Source organism: Pan paniscus, chromosome 8 (assembly GCF_029289425.2).
Source record: "Pan paniscus chromosome 8, NHGRI_mPanPan1-v2.0_pri, whole genome shotgun sequence".
Classification (NCBI taxonomy): Eukaryota; Metazoa; Chordata; class Mammalia; order Primates; family Hominidae; genus Pan; species Pan paniscus.
The window spans coordinates 115,095,528-115,122,646 of NC_073257.2; the positions used below are offsets into that span (position 1 = coordinate 115,095,528).

General features: G+C 47.1%; 1 protein-coding gene and 1 pseudogene across 1 annotated transcript in view; one reads left to right on the forward strand and one right to left on the reverse strand.

Annotated features, from left to right (window-relative positions):
- The window catches only part of NT5C2 (5'-nucleotidase, cytosolic II), a 190,401-nt gene that overhangs the window by 121,627 nt on the left and 41,655 nt on the right, over nt 1–27,119 (reverse strand). The window lies entirely within an intron of this gene.
- LOC100971956 (hsc70-interacting protein-like) lies at nt 2,343–5,503 on the forward strand (annotated as a pseudogene).

The window sequence follows — 27,119 nt, forward strand, 5'->3', positions numbered from 1 at the left end:
TGGCCTTCCTACCTCTATACAGTCTGATAACGGACCAGCCTTTATTAGTCAAGTCACTCATGCAGTCTCCCAGTCCCTGGGCATTCAATGGAAACTTCATGCTCCTTATTGCCCTCAATCCTCAGGAAAGGTAGAAAGAACTAATGGTCTTTTAAAGACACACCTCACCAAACTCAGCCTCCAACTTAAAAAGGACTGAGGCTGGGCACGGTGGCTCACCCCTTTAATCCCAGCACTTTGGGAGGCCGAGGTGGGCGGATCACGAGGTCAGGAGATCAAGACCATCCTGGCTAACATGGTGAAACCCTGTCTCTACTAAAAAATACAAAAAAAATTAGCCAGGCATGGTGGCAGGCCCCTGTAGTCCCAGCTACTCGGGAGGCTGAGGCAGGAGAATGGCGGGAACCTGGGAGGCAGAGCTTGCAGTGAGCCGAGATCACGCCACTGCCTGGGAGACAAGTGAGACTCCATCTCAAAAAAAAAAGGACTGAACAGTACTTTTACCACTTGCCCTCCTCAGAATTCAGGCCTGTCCTCAAGATGCCACAGAGTACAGCCCATTTGAGCTTCTGTATGGATGCTACTTTTTATTAGGCCCCAGTCTCATTCCAGACACCAGCCCTCTAGGTGATTATCTTCCAGTCCTCCAGCAGGCTAGACAGGAAATTTGCCAGGCTGCTAATCTTCTCTTGCCTACTCCAGATTCCCAGCCATATGAAGACACCCTAGCTGGACGATCAGTTCTTGTTAAGAATCTGACCCCTCAAACTCTACAACCTTGAGGGACCAGACCCTACTTAGTCATCTATAGTACCCCAACTGCCGTCTGCCTGCAGGACCCTCCCCATTAGGTTCACTGATCCAGAATAAAGCTGTGTCCATCAGACAGCCAGCCTGATCTCTCCTCTTCCTCCTGGGAGTTACATGTACTCTCTCCTACTTCCCTTAAACTCACCTGCATTCCTAAAGGATAATAGTAACCCTTATAAGGCTAATACATCCTTTCATTTTTATTAGGTCTCATCTTCCTTACCATACTCTTTATAACAGGGCTTTACACAGTCACCCCCACTACTTGGACTGCACCCCAAAAATTTGTCATCCTTACTATCTTCTGTCTAGTCATACTCCTATTCACCATTCTCAACTACTTGTAAATGCCCTGCCCTTGTTTATACTGCCGGTTTACACTTTTCCTCCAAATCATCGTAGCGGATATCTCCTGATACTATCCCCAGTCTGCCACTCTTGACTCCCTCTTGGAGTGGATGGGTGATCTTTGCTGACAGGGCACACTGATACTTCCACCCTGATGAAGTCCTATTCTTTACTTTTATACTCACTCTTTTTCTCGTTCCTGTTCTTACGCCACCCTCTACCTCTCCCTAGCTATCTCCACCACGCTATCAATCTCACTCTACTCTCTCCTAGCCATTTCTAATCCTTCTTTAACAAACAATGGCTGGCTTTGCATTTCTCTTTCCTGTGAAATCACCGAGGCCTCGACTTACTCACTGCTAAAAAAACAGGACTCTATATTTTTAAATGAAGAGTGTTGTTTTTACCTAAATCAATCTGTCCTGGTGTATGACAACATAAAAAATCTCAAGGATAGAGCCCAAAAACTCACCAACCAAGCAAGTAATTACACTGAACCCCTTGGGCACTCTCTAATTGGATGTCCTGGGTCCTCCCAATTCTTAGTCCTTTAATACCTGTTTTTTTCCTTCTCTTATTCGGACCTTGTGTCTTCCGTTTAGTTTCTCAATTCATCCAAAACCGTATCCAGGCCATCACCAATCATTCTATATGACAAATGCTCCTTCTAACAACCCCACAATATCACCTCTTACCATAAAATCTTCCTTCAGCTTAATCTCTCCCACTCTAGATTCCCACGCCACTCCTAATCCCGCTCGAAGCAGCCCTGAGAAACATTGCCAATTATCTCTCCATACCAACCCCCCAAATTTTCTCTGCCCCAACACTTCAACATTATTTTATGGTTTTTTCTTATTAATATAAGAAAACAGGAATGTCAGGCCTCTGAGCCCAAGCTAAGCCATCATATCCCCTGTGACCTGCACATATACATCCAGATGGCCTGAAGCAAGTGAAGAATCACAAAAGAAGTGAAAATGGCCAGTTCCTGCCTTAACTGATGACATTCTACCATTGTAATTTGTTCCTGCCCCACCTTAACTGAGTGATTAACCTTGTGAAATTCCTTCTCCTGGCTCGGAAACTTCCCCCACCGAGCACTTTGTGACCACCGCCCCTGCCCACAAGAGAAAAACCCCCTTTGACTGTAATTTTCCACTACCCACCCAAATCCTTTAAAACGGCCCCACCCCTATCTTCCTTGTTGACTCCTTTTTCGGACTCAGCCCACCTGCACCCAGGTGAAATAAACAGGTTTATTGCTCACACAAAGCCTCTTTGGTGGTCTCTTGACACGGAAGCGTGAGATACTAGGGTCTTCCCTTACCTGACACCTAGAGCACTCCTGTTGTAACAAGAGTCATCTTGGGTTCAGCATAAATTAATCTTCTTTCATTTGAGTGGCAAGTAGTTGAGTTTATAACTTTTACTTTCACCAAACACAAAAAAGTTCATTTCAACTAATTCTTTGGTCAGATACTAGCCATCCATGCTTATAAGAAAAAGGATGGGTAAAGTACTAGGATCTGCATCTAACCTTAGCAGCATGGTAAGCAGAATAATGGCCTTATCCCCAGGACCTGTGATTATGTTACAATTACGTGGCACAAGAGAGTTAAGTCTGCAGATGAAATTAACTATGCTAACTAGGTGATATTAAATAGGAAGAAGAGCCTGCATTTTCCAGGTAGATCCAAGGATCCTAAAACGGGAAAGTGGAAAAGAGAGAGTCAGGGTCCAAGTGATGCATGTGAGAAAGATCTGACCTGCCACTGCAAGCTAGGAAGATGAGAGAAGACTGCAAACCAAGGAATGCAGGAGGCTTCTAGAGGCTGGAAGACACAAGAAAACTGATTGCTCCCCAGAGTCTCCAGAAGGAATGCAGCCCTGCTGACACCCTGATTTCAGCTCATTGAAGCCCACTTCAGACTTCTGACTTCCAGAACTGTAAGATAGTAAATTTGTGTTATTTTAAGCCACTAAATCTATGATAATTTGTTACAGCAGCAGTAGGAAACTAATACACAGAGGATTAGGACAAAAGGGTAGAAAGAGATACAGACTAGAGAGTCAAACAAATATAGGCCTCCATGTTCAGTGCCATACTACCCTTTCTTTTCTTTTTTTTTTTTTTTTTTGAGGTGGAGTCTCACTCTGTTGCCCAGGCTGAAGTGCAGTGGCGCGATCTCGGCTCACTGCAAGCTCCGCCTCCCGGGTTCACACCATTCTCCTGCCTCAGCCTCCCGAGCAGCTGGACTACAGGCGCCAGCCACCACACCTGGCTTTTTTTTTTTTTTTTTTTTTTTTTTTTATTTTTAGTAGAGACAGGGTTTCACCGTGTTAGCCAGGATGGTCTTGATCTCCTGACCTCGTGATCTGCCTGCCTCAGCCTCCCAAAGTGCTGGGATTACAGGCGTGAGCCACCGCGCCCGCCCATACTACCCTTTCTTTAGTGGTGGTCCAGAAAAAGCCCTCTGTTTCATTCTATTAGTTTTCCAGGAGACTTGCCTTTGGACCATATAACCTGGTTGAGGAAACCTGCAGGATTAAAAAAAAAAATTGTATCTTGATAAGCGAAATTCATGTACTGTTTTGGGTTCTTCAATGTTGCCATTTTCTCTTTTTCTTAAAATGAAGAATAATATTGTTGATGAAAAAAGCCAAATTCAGGCCAGGCCTGGTGGCTCATGCCTGTAATCCCAGCACTTTCGGAGGCTGAGGTGGGTGGATCACATGAAGTCAGGAGTTCAAGACCATCCTGGCCAATATGGTGAAACCCTGTCTCTACTAAAAATACAAAAATTAGCTGGATATGGTGGTACGCACCTGTAATCCCAGCTACTCGAGAGTGCCATTGCACTTCAGCCTGGCTGACAGAGCGAGACTCTGTCTCAAAGGAAAAACAAAACAAAACAAAACAAAAAAACTAAACTCCATAAAATATTTGAAGAGATTTATTCTGAGCCAAATGTGAGGACCATGACCCATGACACAGCCTCAGGAGGTCCTGAGAACATGTGCCCCAGGTGGTTGGGTTGCAGCTTGATTTTATGTATTTTAGGAGATCAGAAATTACAGGTAGACATCAGTCAGTACATTTAGATATACATTGGTTTGGCCCTTCTGCGTGGTCACACCAAGCCAGCATCTGGGCCTGGAACTGGGCTGCAGCCCCTCAGCTTCGCATACTGCCTCCTGACCATGGACCCCTGCAAAGTGAACGAGTTTCGGCCTTTGTGAAAATTTGTAAGCAGGATCTGAGCATTCCGCACACCGAGGAAATGAGATTCCTGAGGGAGTGGGTGGAGAGCACAGGGGTAAAGTACCACCTACTACTCAGAAAGCTAAATCAGAAGAAAATACCAAAGAAGAAAAACTTCATAGTAGGAAGGTAGAGGAAGACTTAAAGGCAGACAAAACATCAAGTAAGGAAAGTGAGCTAGAAATTGATAATTAAGGTGTGATTGAACCAGACACTGATGTCCCTCAAGAAATGGGATAGCAGAGGTGATGATGGATCAGGCAAATGATAAGAAAGTGGCTGCTATTGAAGCCCTAAATGATGGTGAACTGCGGAAATCCATTGATTTATTCACAGATGCCATCAAGCTGAATCCTTGCTTGGCTATTTTGTATGCCAAGAGGGCCAGTGTCTTCATCAAATTACAGAAGCCAAATGCTGCCATCCAAGACAGTGACAGAGCCATTGAAATAAATCCTGATTCAGCTTAGCCTTACAAGTGATGAGGGAAAGCACACAGACTTCTAGGCCACTGGGAAGAAGCAGCCCATGATCTTGCCCTTGCCTGTAAATTGGATTATGATGAAGATGCTAGTGTAATGCTGAAAGAAGTTCAACCTAGGGCACAGAAAATTGCAGAATATCAGAGAAAGTATGAGCGAAAACGTGAAGAGCAAGAGATCAAAGAAAGCATAGAAAGAGTTAAGAAGGCTTGAGAAGAACATGAGAGAGCCCAGAGGGAGGAAGAAGCCAGACAACAGTCAGGAGCTCAGTATGGCTCTTTTCCAGGTGGCTTTCCTGGGGGAATGCCTGGTAATTTTCCCTGAGGAATGCCTGGAATGGGAGGGGGCATGCCTGGAACGGCCGGAATGCCTGGACTCAATGAAATTCTTAGTGATCCAGAGGTTCTTGCAGCCATGCAGGATCCAGAAGTTATGGTGGCCTTCCAGGATGTGGCTCAGAACCCAGCAAATATGTCAAAATACCAGAGCAACACAAAGGTTATGAATCTTATCAGTAAATTGTCAGCCAAATTTGGAGCTCAAGATTAATGCCTTTTTGATAAAGCCTTTTCTGAAGGAAAAGCAATCTACATCACCTTATGGATGTTGCAATGATACAAACCAGTGTACCTCTGACCTTCTCATCAAGAGAGCTGGGGTGCTTTGAAGATAATCCCTACCCCTATCCCCCAAATGTAGCAGAAGCATTTTACAGTGGTTTGCCATTAGGGTATTCATTCAGATAATGTTTTCCTACGAGGGCAAACTTTAAGCACTTTTTAAACCTCAAAAATATTTAAAACAAATTTAAAGGGTCTGTTAATTCTCACAATTTTCTTTACTAATCATTTTGGATTTTTTTCCTTTGAATTATTGGGCAGGGAAGATACTTATGTATGGAAGATCATTGCTGTAATTTGAGTGAAATAAAAGTTTATTACTGCGAGGCAAACATAACTCATTTGAGGAAAAAGCTTGTGTTGGATATGTGGTTCCTGAAGTACTTTGACTTGTCTTTTTAAATGCTTTATCTTTTTCTTTAAAGATTTATTTCAGGCCGGGCGCAGTGGCTCATGCCTATAATCCCAGCACTTTGGGAGGCCAAGGTGGGTGGATCACAAGGTCAGGAGATTGAGACCATCCTGGCTAACACGGTGAAACCCTGTCTCTACTAAAAATATAAAAAATTAGGCGGGCATGGTGGTGGGCGCCTGTGGCCCCAGCTACTCGGGAGGCTGAGGCAGGAGAATGGTGTGAACCCGGGAGGCAGAGCTTGCAGTGAGCCAAGATCATGCCACTGCACTCCAGCCTGGGCGACAGAGTGAGACTCTGTCTCAAAAAACAAAAAAAGATTTACTTCAATAAAAGTAATTGGGGCTGGGTGTGGTGGCTCACACCTGTAATCCCAGCACTTTAGGAGGCTGAGGCGGGCAGATCATGAGGTCAGGAGATCGAGACCATCCTGGCTAACATGGTGAAACCCCATCTCTACTAAAAATACAAAAAAATTAGCCTGGCATAGTGGCGGGCGCCTGTAGTCCCAGCTACTCGGGAGGCTGAGGCAGGAGAATGGCATGAACCCGGGAGGCGGAGCTTGCAGTGAGCTGAGATCACACCACTACACTCCAGCCTGCACAACAGAGCAAGACTTTGTCTCAAAAAAAAAAAAAAAGCTAATTGGGACCACCAGTATTTCAGTAGGACCTAGGTAGGGACTGGAATTACTTGGCAGGGCAGCAGCAATCTTGCTGTGTTTTATATAACATGTATCCTTGGGCAGGTTGCCCTTAAATCTTACACTGTGGTGAAAGGATGATTTTTTTGGTAATGCTGCAGTAGAGTTGGAGTACTTAGTTCTGTTTTTGTCCAGTATATCTAATAAATGTTTCATATTATTTCCACATGGGGAAAAAAAGATATATATTGGTTTGGTCCAATAAGGCAGGACAATTCAAAGTGAGGCAGGGGTAGGGGGTTCCAGGTCATAGGTGGATTCAAAAAATTTTCTGACTGATAATTAGTTGAAAGAATTAAGTTGTTACTATTTAAAAGCCCAGAATCAATAGAAAGGAGTGTCTGGGTTAAAATAAGGGGTTGTGGAAACCAAGGTTCTTATTATGTAGATGAAGCCTCCAGGTAGCAGGTAGCAGAGAGACTAGAAGGTAAATGTCTCTTATCCGACCCAAAAAAGTACCAGACTCTTAATCCCTCCTGGATCAGAAAAAGACCTGGAAAAGGAAAGGGATTCTCTACAGAATGTATATATTTTCCCCCAAAAGAGACAACTTTGCAGGGCCATTTCCAAATATGTCAAAGAAACATGTTTTTGGGTAAAATAATTTCTTTCAGGGACTGCTATCTATCATGTGATGCTATACTAGAGTCAGGTTGGAATTTGATATCTTAGTGCTACAGAGTCTGTTTTGTCACTCAAGATCTCTGTTTTAATGTTAATGCTGGTCAGTTGTGCCTGAATTCCAAAGGGAAGAGTATAATGAGGCATGTCCAAACCACCACTTCACATCATGGCCTGAACTAGCTTGTTAGGTCTACTTTAGAACCCCCTTGGCCAGGAGGAGGGATCCATTCAGTTGGCTGGGGAGCTTAGAATTTTATTTTTGGTTTACACATTTTAGGGGGACAGAAGTAACAGCCAGACATCAATCAATGTATGTATGGTATACACTGGCTTGGTCTGGAAAGGCAGGACAACTTGAAGCAAGGGCTTCCAGGTCATAGGCAGATCCAGAGATTTCCTAATTGGCAATTGGTTGAAAGAATTAAAAGTTAATGGCCAGGCATGGTGGCTCATGCCTGTAATCCCAGCACTTTGGGAGGCTGAAGCAGGCAGATCACTTGAGGTCAGGAGTTCAAGACTAGCCTGGCCAACATGATGAAATCGTGTCTCTACTAAAAATACAAAAATTAGCTGGGTATGGTGGCACAGGCCTATAATCCCAGCTACTTGGGAGGGTGAGGCAGGAGAATTGCTTGAACCCAGGAGGCAGAGGTTGCAGTGAGCCAAGACAATGCCATTGCACTCCAGCCTGGGCAACAGAGCAAGACTCCATCTCAAAAAAAAAAAAAGTTATTATCTAAAGACCTAGAATCAATGAAAGCAGTATCTGAGTTAAAATATGAGGTTGTGGCCAGGCATAGTGGCTCATGCCTGCAATCCCAGCACTTTGGGAGGCCAAGGCAGGTGGATCACGAGGTCAGGAGATTGAGACCATCCTAGCTAACACTGTGAAACCCCATCTCTACTAAAAATACAAAAAATTAGCCAGGTGTGGTGGCGGGTGCCTGTAATCCCAGCTACTCAGGAGGCTAAGGCAGGAGAATGGCATGAACCCGGGAGGCAGAGCTTGCAGTGAGCCAAGATAGCGCCTCTGCACTCCAGCCTGGGCGACGGAGCAAGACTCCGTCTCAAAAAAAAAAAAAAAGTATATATATATATATATATATATATATATATATATATATATATATAGTGTTGTGCAGACAAAGGTTCTTATTATGTAGATGAAGTTTCATAGGTGGTTGCCCTTAGAAGCAGTAGATGGCAAATGCTATCTAATCAGACTTTTAAAAGGTGCTAGATTCTCAGCTAATCTCTCCTGGATCAGGAAAAAAAACTGGAAAGGAAAGGAGATTCTGTACAGAATGTAGATTTTCTCCATTGGAGACAACTCTTCAGGGCCATGTCAAAATATGTCAAAGAAGTATATTGTGGGGTAAGATACTCTAACTTCTTTCAGGGCCTGCTATCTCTCATGTGATGCTATACTAGAGTCTAGTTAGAATATGGTATCTTATTGCTACAAAGAGTCTGTTTTGTCACTCTTAAGACCTCTATTTTAATGTTAATGTTGGTTAGTTGTGCCTGAATTCCAGAGAAAGGAGAGTATAATGAGGCATGTTGGATCCTCCCCTTCCCATCAAGGCTTGAACTAGTTTTCAGGTTTACTTTGGAATCACCATGACCAAGAGGAGGGGCCCACTCAGTCAGATGAGAGGCTTAGAAATTTATTTTTGGTTTAGAATATATATCTACATATATATTCTCTATATATTTAGAATATACATATATTCTATATATATAGAATATATATATTATATGTGTGTATATATATATACACACACACACACACACACACACACACACAGAAAAATGTTACAAAAAATTAGCCTGGTGTGGTGGTACAGGCCTATAGTCTCAACTACTTGGGAAGCTGAGCTGGGAGGATCCCTTGAGGCCTGGAGGTCAAGACTGCAGTGAGCCATGATCATGCCACTGCATTTCCAACCTGGGTGACACAGCAGGACTCTGAAAGAAAAAAAAAAAAAGGAAGAAAAAGAGAGGAAAGAAAAAGACAAAGAAAGAAGAAAAATGCATATATTATTTTCACAAAATAAACACGTCTATGTAACCACCACCCAAATCATGATATAAAATAAAACCTGGCTGGATGCCATGGCTTATTCCCATAATATCAGTACTTCAGGAGGCTGAGTGGGGAGGGTTGTTTGAGCCCAGGAGTTCTAGACCAGCCTGGGCCACATAGTGAGACCTTGTCTCTACAAAAAATAAAATTTTTAAAAATTAGCCAGTTATGATGCCTCATGCCTGTAGTCCCAGCTGCTCCAGAGGCTGAGGTGGGAGGATGGCTTGAGCCTAGGAGGTCAAGGCTGCAGCAAGCCAATATTTGGCCACTGTTCTCCAGCCTGGATTACAAAGCAAGACCCTGTCTCAAAAAATAAATAAACAAAACAAAATAAAATACAATCAGAAGCTTCAAAACTCACCACATGACCCTTCCCAGATAATGCTTCACCTCCTACTAATAATCATTCAGACTAGTCATGAATAATCACTAGTCTGATTTCCAGTTCCAAAGATGTGGGTTTTTTGCCTGTTTTTGAATTTTATATAAATAGACTCTTAGAGTATGCATGCCTTTGTCTGGCTTCTTTCTTTTTTTTCTTTTTTTTTAAGGAGTTCTGCTCTTGTTGCGCAGGCTGGAGTGCAATGGCACAATCTTGGCTCACTGTAACCTCCGCCTCCCAGGTTCTGTCTGGCTTCTTTCACTTAACATTATATTTGTAAGAAATGTAGCAATCGTATATTTTCATTGCTCTGTAGTATTCCATTGTATGAATATAAAATAATTTATTCATTTTTTTTAAAACTATGGCCTGGCATGGTGGCTTATGCCTGTAATCCCAGCACTTTGGGAAGCCGAGGTGGGTGGATCACCTGAGGTCAGGAATTCAAGACCAGCCTGGCCAATATGGTGAAACTCCATCACTACTAAAAATACAAAAAATTAGCCAGACGGGCCAGGCGTGGTGGCTCACGCCTGTAATCCCAGCACTTTGGGAGGCCAAGGCGGGTGGATCATGATGTCAGGAGATCGAGACCATCCTGGCCAACATGGTGAAACCCGGTCTCTACTAAAAATACAAAAATTAGCTGGGCATGGTGGTGTGCGCTTGTAATCCCAGCTACTTGGGAGGCTGAAGCAGAAGAATCGCTTGAACCCAGGAGGCGGAGGTTACAGTGAGCCAAGATCACACCACTGCACTCCAGCCTGGCGACAGGGCAAGACTCTGTCTCAAAAAAAAAAATTAGCCGGATGTGGTGGTGGGTGCCTGTAATCCCAGCTGTTCGGGAGGCTGAGGCAGGAGAATCATTTGAACCCAGAAGACAGAGGTTGCAGTGAGCTGAGACTGCACCATCACACTCCAGGCTGGGCAACAAGAACGAAACTCCACCTCAAAATAATAATAATAATAATTAACCAGGCATGGTGGCGCATGCCTGTAATCCTAGCTACTTGGATCATGGGGGAAGACATCCCCCTTGCTGTCCTCATGATAGTTCCCGTGAGATCTGGTTGTTTAAAAGTGTGTAGCACTTTCCCCTTCACTTTCTCTCTCCTGCTCTACCATGTGAAGATGTGCCTGCTTCCCCTTCACCTTCTGCCATGATTGTAAGTTTCCTAAGGCCTCCTCAGCCATGCTTCCTGTACAGCCTGCAGAACTGTGAGTCAATTAAACCTCTTTTCTTCAGAAATTACCCAGTCTCGGATAGTTATTTATAGCAATGTGAGAGAGGACTAATACAGCTACACACTGTTAAACAACCAGGTCTCATGAGAACAGCACCAAAGGGGAAAATCCACTCCCCTAATCCAATCACCTCCCACCACGCCCTACCTCCAACACTGCAGATTATAATTTGACATGAGATTTGGGTGGGGAGACAGATCCAAACCATATCATTCTGCCCCTGGCCTTATCCAAATCTCGTGTCCTCACATTTCAAAATACAATCATGCATTCTCAATGGCTCCCAAAGTCTTAAGTCATTCCAGCATTAACTCAGAAGTCCACAGTCCCAAATCTCATCTGAGACAAGGCAAGTCCCTTCTGCCTGTGAGCCTATAAAATAAAAAACAGGTTAGTTACTCCTAAGATACAATGAGGGTACAGGCATTGGGTAAATATTCCCATTCCAAAAGGGAAAAATTGGCCAAAAGAAAGAGGCCACAGGCCCCATGCAAGTTTGAAACCCAGCAGGGCAGTCATTAAATCTTTTTTTTTTTTTTTTGAGATGGAGTCTTGCTCTGTCACCCAGGCTGGAGTGCATGGAGTGCAGTGGCACAATCTCATCTCACTTCAACCTCTGCCTCCTGGATTCAAGCAATTCTTCTGTCTCAGCCTCCCAAGTAGCTGGGACTACAGGCAAGTGCCGCCACTAGCAAGCACCTAGCTAATTTTTGTATTTTTAGTAGAATATTTTTGTATTCACCATATTGGCCAGGCTGGTCTCGAACTCCTGACCTCATGATCCGCCCACCTTGGCCTCCCAAAGTGCTGGGATTACAGGCATGAGCCACTGTGCCCAGCTGAATCTTAAAACTCCAAAATAATTTCCTTTGACTCCATGTCTCACATCTAGTGCACACTGGTGCTATGGGTGGGCTCCCAAGGCCTTGGGCAACTCCACCCCTGAGGCTTTCCAGGGTACAGCCCCCATGGTGGCTTTCATAGGCTGGAATTGAGTGCCTACAGCTCTTCTAGGTGGAGGGTGCAAGCTGCCAGTGGATCTACCATTCTGGGGTCTGAAGGATGGTGGTCCTCTTCTCACAGCTCCATTAAGCAGTGCCCAATGGGGATTCTGTGTAGGGGCTCCACTGCCCTAGTAGAGGTTCTCCATAAGGCTCCACCTCTACAGCAGGCTTCTGCCTGGACATCAAGGCTTTTCCACAAATCCTCTGAAATCTAGGCAGAGGCTCCCAAACCTCAACTCTTGTACTCTGTGCACCAGCAGGCTTAGCATTACATGGAAGCTGCCAAGGCTTATGGCTTGCACCTTCTGGAGCAGTGGCTGGAGCTACAGCCACTTTTAGCCACAGCTGGAGCTGGAGTGGCTAGGATGCAGGGAGCAGTGTCCTGAGGCTGTACAGGGTGACAAAGCCCTGGGCCTGGCCCACAAAGCCATTCTTCCCTCCTAGGCCCCAAGGCCTGTGATGAGAGGGGCTGCTGCAAAGGTTTCTGAGATGCCTTTGAGGCCTTTTTCCCATTGTCTTGGCTATCAGCATTTGGCTCCTCTTTACTTAAGCAAATTTGTGTAGTGAGCTTGAATTTTGAGACAAAGTCCCACTCTGTCACCTAGGTTGGAGTGCAGTGGCGCCATCTCGGCTCACTGCAAGTTCTGCCTTCTGGGCTCAAGCGATCCTCCCACTTCAGCCTCCTGAGTAGCTTGGACGACAGGCATGGTTTTTCTTTTCTATGTGGGCCTGGCTGCAAATTTTCCAAACTTTTACATTCTGCTTCCCTTTTAAATACAAGTTCCAGTTTTATGTCATTTCTTTGCTCATGCATATGAACATAGGTAGTCAGAAGCAGCCAGGTCACTTCTTGAATGCTTTGCTGCTGAGAAATTTCCCCACCAGATACCCTAAATCATCACTCTCAAGTTCAAAGTTCCACAGACCCCTAGGACAGGGGCACAATGCCTGCAACCTCTTTGCTAACACATAACAAAAGTGACCTTTGCTCCAGTTTCCAATAAGTTCCTCATTTCCATCTGAGACCTCCTCAGCCTGGACTTCATTGTCCAGCTCAATATCAGCATTTTGGTAACAACCATTTAACCAGTTTCTAGGAAGTTCCAACTTTTCTCTCATCTTCCTGTCTTCTTCTGAGCCTTCCAGGCTGTTCTAACTTCTGCCCCTTATCCAGTTCTCAAGCCGCTCCCACATTTTCAAGTATCTTTATAGCAATGCCACACTCCCAGTACCAATTTTCTGTATTAGTCTGTTCTCACCCTGCTATAAAGAAATACATGAGATTGGGTAATTTATAAAGAAAAGAAGTTTAATTGGCTCACGGTTCTGCAGCCTGTACAGGAGCATGAAGCCTTCTGGGAGGCCTCAGGAAACTTTAAATCATGGTGGAAGGCAAAAGGGAAGCAGGCATGTCTTACGTGGCTGGAGCAAGAGGAAGAGATCGGGGGAAGTGGTACACAATTTTTTTTTTCTTTTTTGAGACGGAGTCTCACCTTGTTGCCCAAGCTGAAGTGCAATGGCGTGATCTCGGCTCACTGCAACCTCTGCTGCCTGGGTTCAAGCAATTCTCCTGCCTCACCCTCCCAAGTAGCTGGGATTACAGGCACCTGTCACCACGCTCAGCTAATTTTTGTATTTTTAGTAGAGATGGGTTTTCACCATCTTGGCCAGGCTGGTCTTGAGCTCCTGACCTCGTGATCTACCTGCCTCGGCCTCCCAAAGTGCTGGGATTACAGGCGTGAGCCACTGCGCCCAGCCGGAAGTGGTACACACATTTTTTTGTTTTCGTTTTTGTTTTGAGACAGAGTCTTGCTCTATCGCCCAGGCTGGAGTGCAGAGGTGTGATCTTGGCTCATGGCAAGCTCCACTTCCTGGCTTCACGCCATTCTCCTGCCTCAGCCTCCCAAGTAGCTGGGACCACAGGTGCCAGCCACCACGCCCGGCTAATTTTTTTGTATTTTTAGTAGAGATGGGGTTTCACCGTGTTAGCCAGGATGGTCTCAATCTCCTGACCTCGCGATCTGCCCACCTCGGCCTCCCAAAGTGCTGGGATTACAGGCATGAACCACCGCACCTGGCCGTGGTACATACTTTTAAAAAACCAGATCTCGTGAGAACTCTATCATGAGCATACCACCAAAGGGGGAAATCCGACCCCATGGCCCAATTATTTCCCATCAGTTCCCACCTCCCATATCGGGGATTACCATTCAACATGACATTTGGGCAGGAACACAGATCCAAACTATATCATTCCTGTATGCCCAGCACTTTGGGAGGCCAAGGCAGGCGGATCACTTGAGCCCAGGAGTTCAAGACAACCTGGGCAACACAGGGAAACCCTGTCTCTACAAAAAATATAAAAATTAGCTGGGTGTGGTGGCACATGCCAGTAGTCCCAGCTACTCAGGAAGCTGAAGTAAGAGAATTGCTTCAGCCCAGAAGGCAGAGACAGAGGTTGCAGGGAGCCAAGATCACACCACTACACTCCAGCCTGGGTGACAGAACAAGATGCTGTCTTAAAAAAAAAAAAAAAATTCATTCTCCATGGGAGGAGGTCAAAATATCAACATTAACAGAAGCTGGGAAGAAGTTGATCCCAACCCTCAAGGATGACTTTGAGGGATTCAAGAGTTCAGTGAAGGAAGTTACTGCAGATGTGAGGAAATAGAAACAGAACTAGAATTAGAAGTGGAGTGATTCAGATGTGACTGAATTGCTGTAATCTCATAATAAAACTTGAATAGATGAGGAGTTGCTTCATATGGACAAGCAAAGAAAGTGATTACTTGAGATTTCACTCTATTCCTGGTGAACATGCTGTGAACATTGTGGAAATGTTAACAAAGCATTTAGAATATTACATAAACTAGCCAAGGGGTGGTGGCTTACACCTGTAATCCCAGCACTTTGGGAGGCTGAGGCAGGCAAATTGCTTGAGCCCAGGAGTTCGAGACAAGCCTAGGCAACATGGCAAAACTCCATCTCTACAAAATATATCAAAATTAGCCAGGTGTGGTGGTGCATGCCTGTCGTCCAAGCTACTCAGGAGGCTGAAGTGGGAGGATCACTTGAGCCCAGAAGGCAGAAGTTTCAGTGAGCCGAGATGGCGCCACTGCACTCCAACCTAGGTGACAGAGTGGGACTTTGTCTCAAAAAAAAAGAGAATATTACATTAAAAAGTTTATTATGCTGGGCACGGTGGCTTTGGCACATGCCTGTAATCCCAGCACTTTGGCGGGCCAAGGCAGGCAGATCACTTGAGGTCAGGAGTTTGAGACCAGCCTGGCCAACATGGTGAAACCCTGTCTCTACTAAAAATATAAAATTTAGCCGGTGTGGTGGCACATAGCTATAATCCCAGCTACTCGGGAGGCTGACGCAGGAAAATTGCTTGAACTCGGGATGCAGAGGTTACAGTGAGCCAAGATCGTGCCATGGCACTCCAGTCTGGGTGACAGAGTGAAACTCCATCTCAAAAAAAAAAAAAAAGATTATTACATAAACTTAGTTGGTAAAGCAGTAGGGTTTGAGAGGATTGACTCCAATTTTGAAAGACGCTTGGGCTGGGCGCGGTGACTCATGCCTGTAATCCAGCACTTTGGGAGGCCAAGGCAGGTAGATAACCTGAGGTCAGAAGTTCAAGACCAGACTGGTCAACATGGTGAAACCCTGTCTCTACTAAATATACAAAAATTAGCTGGATGTAGTGGTGGGTGCCTGTAAGCCCAGCTACTCATGAGGCTGAGGCAGGAAAATTGCTTGAACCCGGGAGGCAGAGGTTGCAGTGAGCCGAGATCGAGCCATTGCACTCCAGCCTGGGCAACAAGAGCGAAACCATTGGTCTGATAAGTCAGCAGCCATCAACATCGAGCAAGACCCTCCACCAGCAAAAAGATTAAAGGCTCAGATGATTGTTAGCACTATTCAGCAACAAAGTATTTTTAAATTAAGGTATAGTTTTAAAAGACATAATGCTATTACACAATTAAACTATTGCACACTTAATAGACTATAATAACATAGCTTTTATATGGACTGAGAAACAAAAATCATGTGACTCACTTTATTGCTTTATTATGATTGTCTGGAATGGAATCCACGATATCTCTGAAGTATACCTATAGTTGCAAACCTCAAAACAAAGTTAGCACATCCAGGGTTTCCCAGATGCATTTGAACATGAAATTGTTTTTTTCTATAACACATTCTATGAGACTAATATCTTCCCTAGAAAAAGCTGGTCTGGAGCAATGGTCTTCAAACTGTTCCTCAAAGCTCTAGGGTCCCAGATAGTGGCTCAATGTTACATGAGGGATGAGAATAAGGCCAACTGGATCCCTAGTTCTTCCACACAACACCTCCACTTTAATCTGTTTTATGAAGGGTTTCCACCTAAGGATATATGTGTATGTATATATGTACATATACATACATGGTACATATCTTACCTATTTTCTATGTATACTATTAGCTGAAAATAGGTCTATATTGGAAAAAAGGGTTTGGTTGCTTTTAAAACTGTTTTTGAAAGCTACCAGCCTAGGCTCTAAAGGACCTCTCAGGTTCCAAGCTACAAGGGCTTGCTAACCTTACCCAAAGTTCATTGCTTTTGCTGCTGATGTCTTTGCAGACTGTCAAAGGGCTGTCCACCTGTTCTGATTTTCCAAGTGGTGTTGTGGAGGGGGCTCAAAAAGGGATCACTGACAGTAGCTCAACACAGATCAGGCGGCTTAGTCCACAGGCACTTGCCATCTTTGGAATCACAGGCTGAAAATAGACCATTACATGCCACAAAGTCTTAAATTGCTTCTAACCAGGCAGTGTAGTGAAGGGATTAAGAGCATGGATTCCACAGCCAAACTCCCTGGCTTCAACTCTTGGCTCTGCTGCTAACTAGCTGTGGCCTTGGGCAAGTTTCTTAACACCCTCGTGTCTTAGTTTCCTCATCTTTAAAATGGAAGTGAAGATAATAATGTTTGTTAAATAAAACCAATGTGTCTGGGTGCGGTGGCTCACACATGTAATCCCAGCACTTTGGCAGGCCGAGGAGGGCGGATCACTTGAGGTCAGAGCTTCGAGACTAGCCTGGCCAACATGGTGAAACCTCGCCTCTACTAAAAATACAAAAATTAGCCAGGTGTGGTGGCAGGTGCCTGTAATCCCAGCTATTTGGGGGGCTGAGGCAGGAGAATCGAACCCAAGAGGCAAGAGGCTGCAGTGAGCTGAGATTGGGCCACTGCACTACAGCCTGGATGACAGAGTGGGACTCCATTTCAAAACAGCAACAAAAACACAAAAAGGCCGGGCATGGTGGCTCACGCCTGTAATCCCTGCACTTTGGGAGGCCGAGGCAGGTGGATCACCTGGGGTCAGGAGTTCACAACCAGCCTGGCCAACATGATGAAACCCTGTCTCTACTCAAAATACAAAAAATTAGCTAGGCGTGGTGGCACGCACCTATAATCCCAGCCACTTAGGAGGCTGAGGCAGGAGAATCGCTTGAACCTAAGAAGCAGAGGTTGCAGTGAGCTGAGATCACACCACTGCACTCCAGCCTGGGCAACAAGAGCAAAACTCCGTCTCAAACACACACACACACACACACACACAAACCATGTGACAATGGCTCTTTTCTTTCTACATGAACTTATGAGTGGCAAGGCCCAACTCTGGGCATTTTGATTCTTTTAGTGTTGAATATTCTATCGCTGCTCTCAAGTTGAGGCCTCCCACGACCCTGAAGATCCTGGAGTCATAGGGCCTTACTCCTGGTCCTCCAAAATGGGGAGTTGATTAGCAGAATTGGGATTCCTTGGATCAGTAACATTTCAAAAGCAATTTTGAGGATTTACATAGGATGGCCATCTGTTAACTCTGGCATTCAGCACATCAAAATAAACTGCCATCTACTGTCAGCACTAATTCATGAAAGGTAATTTTTTTGTTTGTTTGTTTTTTGAGATGCAGTCTAGCTCTGTTGCCCAGGCTGGAGTGCAGTGGCACCATCTCAGCTCACTGCCACCTCTGTCTCCCGGGTTCAAGCGATTCTCCTGTTTCAGCCTCCCAAGTAGCTGGGATTATAGGCGCCTGCCACCATGCCCAGGTAATTTTTGTATTTTTAGTAGAGACGGGGTTTCGCCATGTTGGCCAGGCTGGTCTTGAACTCCTGACCTCAGGTGATCCACCCGCCTCAGCCTCCCAAAGTGCTGGGATTACAGGAGTGAGCCACCGTGCCCATCCAAAAGGTAATTTTAATACCAAAAAAGTAGAAAGAACATAATCTCAGAATAAGACAGGAGTTTAATCACATTTAGCTTAGTAAAAGATAATTTCCAGATTTTTTTTTTCTATTTCATCTTGAGCCAGTGGCCAAGGGCCAACCCCTATCTGTGACTCAGCATTTGGCCAACACTACTGGGCCCTTCTGAGTATGCCTGGACACACTGGGCATTATAACTAAATGCCTCCCTGAATGACCAAGCCTCAAAGCTGGTCTGAGCATCACACTTTGCAAAAGTGAGGGTTTTGCTCATGATCCCAGAGAGTGCAACTGTGCTCAGAGGTGGCTGACCACAGGGCATCAGGAAGAGGTATTTATTTATTTATTTATGACACGGAGTCTCGCTCTGTCACCCAGGCTGGAGTGCAGTGGCGCAATCTCGGCTCACTGCAAGCTCCGCCTCCCGGGTTCCCGCCATTCTCCTGCCTCAGCCTCCCGAGTAGCTGGGACTACAGGGGCCTGCCACCATGCCCGGCTAATTTTTTTTTTTTTTTTTTTTTGTATTTTTAGTAGAGACAGGGCTTCACCATGTTAGCCAGGATGGTCTCTATCTCCTGACCTCGTGATCCGCCCGCCTCGGCCTCCCAAAGTGCTGGGATTACAGGCGTGAGCCACTGCGCCCGGCCAGGAAGAGGTATTTTAGTCATTCCCTGTAGCATTTAATGGGACCACTTAGAACCTTGACTCCAAGTCCAAGAAGCCAAGAAGGACTCTGAGCTACCTGGGTGTGAAGAGTTTTTCTGCCCCCAACAGAGAGTCAGGATACAGGGACTCTATGCTGACCCTTCGTGTTAATGCACTGTGACTTTTGGCAAGGCCCTTAACCATTCAGACTTGGTTTGCTTATCCACAAAGTAGAGGCAGTAATATCTACTCTGCATTTCTCAAGATTATGCGGAGACTCAAGTAATGGCTGTGAATGTGGTTTTAAAGCACAGTACAGTGATAAGGGAATGAATATTTGTAAATCTCAGCCCCTACCCTGTTCTAGTCAGGGCCCCAGGTGCCCCCACTACGATTATAGCAAGGGGCCAGGCACAATGGCTCACGCCTGTAATCCCAGCACTTTGGGAGGCCAAGGTGGGAGGATCACTTGAGGCCAGGATTTCCAACTAGCCTGGGCAACATAGTGAGACCCCCATTGGTACAAACATTAAAAAAAGAAAAAAGATTAGCCAGGCGTGGTAGCACGTACATGTAGGTCTAGCTGCTCAGGAGGCTGAAGGAGGAGTTCAAGGTTTCAGTGAGCTATGATTGCACCACTGTATTCCAGCCTGGGCGACAGAGCAGGACTCTGTCCCTTGGGGAAAAAAAAAAGGATTATACCGATTACCAAGGACTCTTTCCTCCTCCCTTTCCTTTAGCCGTAATACAGAACTCCAGGGTATCTAGACTCCCAGGCCTTGGGTTAGAGCTGTAGAGTAGGGAAGAACCATTGTTTTCTCTTTCTCAGAGCACTGGTTCCCAGGTTTCTCCTGGATGAAGTGAGCTGCTAAATTTAAACACTCAGGAATCCACAAATACTCTTGGAATTCCAGCTTAGTGAGCTTGTTCAATAATGCTTCCTGTTAAACTAACAAAGGGTGATAGCAGAAGAATGCCCAGAGACATTCCATTCCCCTGCATCCACGGAATTATGCAGCTCAACTTTCTAGTGTGTTACATTAGAAAGAAACTTTAGATTGGTGTTTCTCAATTCTGGTTGAACATTAGAATCACCAGGGGAGCCTCTGCAAAATGCCCATGCCCAAGTTGTACCTCACACCAATTAAGTCAGAATTTTTAGCAGAGGGACCCAGATATTAGCTTTTTTTTTTTTTTTTTTTTTGAGACAGAGTCTTGCTCTGTCACCCAGGCCGGAGTACAGAGGCACGATTTCTGCTCACTGCAACCTCCACCTCTGGGTTCAACCAATTCCCCTGCCTCAGCCTCCCAAGTAGCTGGGACTACAGGCGCCCACCACCATACTCGGATAATTTTTTGTATTTTTCGTAGTTTTTGTATTTTTGTATTTTCGTTTCACTATATTGGTCAGGCTGGTCTCAAACTCCTGACTTTGTGATCCGCTTGCCTTGTCCTCCCAAAGTGCTGGGATTATAGTCATGAGCCACCACACCAAGCTAATTTTTGTATTTTTAGTAGAGACGGGGTTTCACCATTGTTGACCAGGATGGTCTCGATCTGTTGACCTCGTAATCCACCTGCCTCAACCTCCCAAAGTGCTGGGATTACAGGTGAGAGCCACCGCGTCTGGCCAATATTAGCATTCTTAAAGCTCCCCAGGTGATTACAAAGTGTAGCCTACTTTGGGAATCACGACTCTAGGTGATCTAGGGAGAAGGAAAAACAGGCCTTAGGAACTTAAGATTTTTGTCTAAAGTCATACAGCTGATTAGAGTTTGAGATCTCAATTCAACAAGCTGATGGAAGCAATGGCTAATTTTTGTTGGGCATTTTACTCTGTTCCAGAGTAAGCACTAAGCACTTTACAAACACAACCTTAATTAATTTTCACAATGATCCTATGAGAAAACTGAGGCCCAGAGAGTTTGACTAGTTTGCTGAATGTCAAAGCAACTAAATAGTGGCAGAGATCGAGTTCAACTGTTTGAGCAGCATGCAGATGACAAGATAGGAATAGGAACCCTGCCCTTAAGGAATGTAGAGTCTAGTGGGAGGGACAGGAAGCCGGTGAGCCAACAATTAAAACACAATCTGATAAGGGTTACCATAAAATTAAAGGTTGGCTGGGTGTAAACCCAACACTTTGGGAGGCCGAGGCAGGTGGATCACAAAGTCAGGAGTTCAAGACCAGCCTGGCCAAGATGGTGAAACCCCATCTCTACTAAAAATACAAAAATTAGCCAGGCATGGTGGCGGGTAGCTGTAATCCCAGCCACTTGGGAGGCTGAGGCAGAGAATTGTTTGAACCCGGGAGGCGGAGGTTGCAGTGAGCCAACATTGCACCACTGCACTCCAGCTTGGGCGACAGAGCAAGACTCTGTCTCAAAAATAAATAAATAAATTAAATTAAATTAAATTAAATTAAAGGTTACCAAGGAAGGCACTTAACTTGTGGAACAGCCAAAGAAGCCTCCCAGAGGAGGAAGTACTTGAAGGAAGCTTTAAAGGTTGAGTGGAACTTAGTTTAGTGAACAGCAAGGTAGGGAGGAAGTGGGCCTAGCAAGTGGAAAGGTGACTTCGGAGAGCAAGGTGAATGCTTGCAGCTGTGCAGGAAATTCAGAATGACAACGGATTACCTTGTTAGTGAGAGATGAGACTGAGGAAGTATGGAGACCAGGTCGTTCAGGCTAAGAAGTTTAAAAGAAAGAAGCATTCCAGGATTACAAAGAGGACAGTGAAAGGATCAACTATATACAAGTGTGTATTTAAAAGATTATTGGAGGTTGGGCATGGTGACTCATGCCTATTGCGGCCAGCACTTTGGGAGGTTGAGACAAGCAGATCGCTTGAGCTTGGGAGTTCAAAAAAAAGGGGCAACATGATGAAATCCCATCTCTACAAAAAGTACAAAAATTAGCTGGGTGTTGTGGCATGCCCCTGTCGTCCTAGCTACTAGGGAGGCTGAGGCGGGAGGATCACCTGAGCCTGGGGAGGTGGAGCTGCAGTGAGCCATGATCGTGCCACTGCACTCCAGCCTGGGCAACAGAGTGAGACCCTGTCTCAAAAAAATAAAATAAAAAAAAAAGAAAGATTGATTACTGGAGGATATGACACCAAAAACATAGGTGACAACAGAAAAAAACAGGCAAATTAGGCTATATAAAAACTTAAGGACTTTTGGACATCAAAGTATACTATCAACAGAATAAAAGGGCAACTCACATAATGGGAGAAAATATTTGCAAATCATATATCTGATAAGGGCTAATATCCAGAATACATAGAGGACCCCTATAAAAATAAAAAAAAACCGAACAGCCCAATTTAAAAATGGGCAATGTTGGCCAGGTGCGGTGCCTCACACCTATGATCCCAGCACTTTGGGAGGCTGGGGCAGGTGAATCACCTGAGCTCAGGAGTTCTAGACCAGCCTGGCCAACATGGCGAAAACCCATCTCTACTAAAAATACAAAAATTAGACAGACATGGTGGCGCGTGCCTGTAGTCCCAGCTACTCAGGAAGCTGAGGCAGCAGAATCGCTTGAACATGGGAGGCAGACGTTGCAGTGAGCTGAGATCGCACCACTGCACTCCAGTCTGGGTGACAGAGCAAGACTCCATCTCAAAAAAAAAAAAAAAAAAAATTTGCCAAAGTCCTTAAATTAGACATTTCTCCAAATAAGATATACAAATGGCCAATAAGCACATGAAAAGATGTTCAACATCAGTAATCATTAGGGAAATGCAAATGAAAACCACAAGATACAGTGTCGCCTCACATGCAGTATGATGGCTATTTTAAAGACAAACAACAACAACAAAAAACAAAATAACAAGTGTTGATAAGGATGTAGAGGAACTGGATCCCTGCATAGTGCTGGTGGGAATGTAAAGCGGTACAAACCACTGTGTATGGTGGCTCCTCAAAAAATTAAAAATAAAATTGCCATATGATCCAGCAATTCCACTTCTGGACACATCCCAAAAAGAAAGCAGGGTCTTGGCCTGGCATGGTGGCTCACGCCTGTAATTCCAACACTTTGGGAGGCTGAGGCAGGTGGATCATCTGAGATCAGGAGTTCGAGACCAGCCTGACCAACATGGTGAAATCCTGTCTCTACTAAAAATACACACACACACACACACACAAAATTAGCCAGCTGTGGGCCAGCCGCCCCGTCCGGGAGGTGAGGGGCACCTCTGCCCGGCTGCCCCTACCGGGAAGTGAGGAGCCCCTCTGCCCGGCCAGCCGCCTCGTCCGGGAGGGAGGTGGGGGGGTCAGCCCCCCGCCTGGCCAGCCGCCCCGTCCGGGAGGCGAGGGGTGCCTCTGCCCGGCCGCCCCTACCGGGAAGTGAGGAGCCCCTCTGCCCGGCCAGCCGCCTCGTCCGGGAGGGAGGTGGGGGGGTCAGCCCCCCGCCTGGCCAGCCGCCCCGTCCGGGAGGCGAGGGGTGCCTCTGCCCGGCCGCCCCTACTGGGAAGTGAGGAGCCCCTCTGCCCGGCCAGCCGCCCCGTCCGGGAGGGAGGTGGGGGGGTCAGCCCCCCTCCTGGCCAGCCGCCCCATCCGGGAGGGAGGTGGGGGGGTCAGCCCCCTGCCCGGCCAGCCGCCCCGTCCGGGAGGGAGGTGGGGGGATCAGCCCCCCGCCTGGCCAGCCGCCCCGTCCGGGAGGGAGGTGGGGGGATCCAGCCCCCTGCCCGGCCAGCCGCCCTGTCCAGGAGGTGGGGGGGGCGCCTCTGCCCGGCCGCCCCTACTGGGAAGTGAGGAGCCCCTCTGCCCGGCCAGCCGCTCTGTCTGGGAGGGAGGTGGGGGGGTCAGCCCCCAGCCCGGCCAGCCGCCCCGTCCGGGAGGGAGGTGGGGGGGTTAGCCCCCCGCCTGGCCAGCCGCCCCATCCGGGAGGTGAGGGGCGCCTCTGCCCGGCCGCCCCTTCTGGGAAGTGAGGAGCCCCTCTGCCTGGCCAGCCGCCCCATCCGGGAGGGAGGTGGGGGGGTCAGCCCCCCGCCCGGCCAGCCGCCCCGTCCGGGAGGGAGGTGGGGGGGTCAGCCCCCCGCCCGGCCAGCCGCCCCGTCCGGGAGGGAGGTGGGGGGTCAGCCCCCCGCCCGGCCAGCCGCCCCGTCCGGGAGGGAGGTGGGGGGGTCAGCCCCCCTCCCGGCCAGCCGCCCCGTCCGGGAGGGAGGTGGGGGGGTCAGCCCCCCGCCCGGCCAGCCGCCCCGTCCGGGAGGGAGGTGGGGGGTCAGCCCCCCGCCCGGCCAGCCGCCCCGTCCGGGAGGGAGGTGGGGGGATCAGCCCCCCGCCCGGCCAGCCGCCCTGTCCGGGAGGTGAGGGGCGCCTCTGCCCGGCCGCCCCTACAGGGAAGTGAGGAGCCCCTCTGCCCGGCCAGCCGCCCCCTCCGGGAGGGAGGTGGGGGGGTCAGCCCCCCGCCGGGCCAGCCGCCCCGTCGGGGAAGTGAGGGGCACCTCTGCCCGGCCGCCCCTACTGGGAAGTGAGGAGCCCCTCTGCCCGGCCAGCCGCCCTGTCCGGGAGGGAGGTGGGGGGTCAGCCCCCCGCCCGGCCAGCCGCCCCGTCCGGGAGGGAGGTGGGGGGGGGTCAGCCCCCCGCCCGGCCAGCCGCCCCGTCCGGGAGGTGAGGGGCGCTTCTGCCCGGCCGCCCCTACTGGGAAGTGAGGAGCTCCTCTGCCCGGCCACCACCCCATCTGGGAGGTGTACTCAACAGCTCATTGAGAACGGGCCATGAAGACAATGGCGGTTTTGTGGAATAGAAAGGGGGGAAAGGTGGGGAAAAGATTGAGAAATCGGATGGTTGCTGTGTCTGTGTAGAAAGAGGTAGACATGGGAGACTTTTCATTTTGTTCTGTACTAAGAAAAATTCTTCTGCCTTGGGATCCTGTTGATCTGTGACCTTACCCCCAACCCTGTGCTCTCTGAAACATGTGCTGTATCCACTCAGGGTTGAATGGATTAAGGGCGGTGCAAGATGTGCTTTGTTAAACAGATGCTTGAAGGCAGCATGTTCGTTAAGAGTCATCACCACTCCTTAATCTCAAGTACCCAGGGACACAAACACTGCGGAAGGCCGCAGGGTCCTCTGCCTAGGAAAACCAGAGAACTTTGTTCACTTGTTTATCTGCTGACCTTCCCTCCACTATTGTCCTGTGACCCTGCCAAATCCCCCTCTGCGAGAAACACCCAAGAATGATCAATAAAAAAGAAAAAAAAAAAAAAAAAAAAAAATTAGCCAGCTGTGGTGGTGCATGCCTGTAGTCCCAGCTATTTGCGGGGCTGAGGCAGGAGAATCACTTGGATCCAGGAGGTGGAGGTTGCAGTGAGCCAAGATTGCACCACTGCACTCCAGCCTGGGCAACAGAGCAAGACTCTGTCTCAAAAACAAAAACAAAAACAAAAACAAAAAAAAACAAAGAAAGCAGGGTCTTGAAGAGACACTGTATACTTATGTTCCTAACAGCATTATTCATGATAGCCAAAAGGTAGAAGCAACTCAAGTGCCCATCAGCAGATGAATGGATAAACAAAATTTGACATATACATACACACCCAAACCGCTGGATTATTCAGCCTTAAAAAGGAAGGATATTCTAAACCTTGAAGACATTATGCTAAGTGAAATAACCCAGTAACAAAAGGATGCATCCTGTATAGCTCTGCTTACATGAGGTACCTAGAGCAGTCAAATGTATGGAGATAGAAAGCAGATGATGGAGCTGAGTGCAGTTGCTCACACCTGTAATCCCAGCACTTTGGGAGGCTGAGGCAGACAGATCACCTAAGGTCAGGAATTCGAGAGTAGCCTGGCCAACATGGTGAAACCCCATCTCTACTAAAATACAAAAAAAACTTGCTGGGAGTGGTGGTGGGTGCCTGTAATGCCAGCTACTTGGGAAACTGAGGCAGGAGAATTGTTTGAACCCTGGAGGCGGAGGTTACAGTGAGCCAAGACTGCACCACTGCACTCCAGCCTGGGCAAGAAGAACGAAACTCCATCTCAAAAACAAACAACAACAAAAAGAAAGTAGATGACAGCAGTTGCCAGGGGCTGGGGGAGGAGGAATGGAGACTTTCTGAAGCTCTGATAGAGCTTCAGTTTGTGAAGATGAAAGGGATCTGTAGAGGCCGGGTGCAGTGGCTCACGCCTGTCATCCCAGCACTTTGGGAGGCCGAGGCGGGCAGATCATGAGGTCAGGAGATCAAGATCATCCTGGCTAACACGGTGAAACCCCATCTCTACTAAAAATTAACAAATTAGCCAGGCGTGGTGGCGGGCACCTGTTGTCCCAGCTACTTGAGAGGCGGAGGCAGGAGAATGGCGTGAACCTGGGAGGTGGAGCTTGCAGTGAGCCGAGATTGCGCTACGCACTCCAGCCTGGGCGACAGAGCGAGACTCCATCTCAAAAAAAAAAAAAAAAAAAGGATCTGTAGATAGATGGTGATAATGGTTGCACAACAATGTGAACTGAAGTGTACACTTTAAAATGATTAAATAATAAATTTTGTTATGTCTATTTTACCGCAATAAAAAAATGGTCAGCTGGGCATGGTGGCTTACACCTGTAATCCCAACATTTTGAGAGGCCAAGGTGGGAGGATCACTTGAGTCCAGGAATTAGAGACCAGCCTGGGCAACATAGCAAGACCCCATCTCTACAAAAAAGTGAAAAAACAAAACAAAACACAATCCTTGGAGAAAAATAATTGGCAAGAGTGTTAACAGATTTAGAGAAGTAAAAGACTCAATAGAGGCACATCAGTTAGAGAGCTAATGCCCAGAGGCAGAGACCCGACAAGGGCCTGTACTATTAGACACCGGCAGGAGAGCTGCAGGGAAGAGATACTAGAGTTTTTCAGGGACTGGCTGGATGCAGTGTGAGGAAGAACGAGGAGCCAAGGGCTACTCCCAGGGTTCTGACTTGAGGGACTGGGCAACAGGGGTGTCCATCACCAAGACAGGGACCACAAGGGAGCAGGGAAGAACAGAATTCTGAGAAGGTGATGAGTTCAGCTTTGGACACGTTGAGTTTGAAGTGCCTGGGAAACATCCAGGTGGCAATATCTCAAAGGAATCAGATATACCACCTGGATTGCAAATGATTGGATTTTTGTTTGTTTGTTTGAGGCGGAGTCTCGCTCTGTCGCCCAGGCTGGAGTGCAGTGGCACCATCTCGGCTCACTACAAGCTCTGCCTCCTGGGTTCACACCATTCTCCTGCCTCAGCCTCCTGAGTA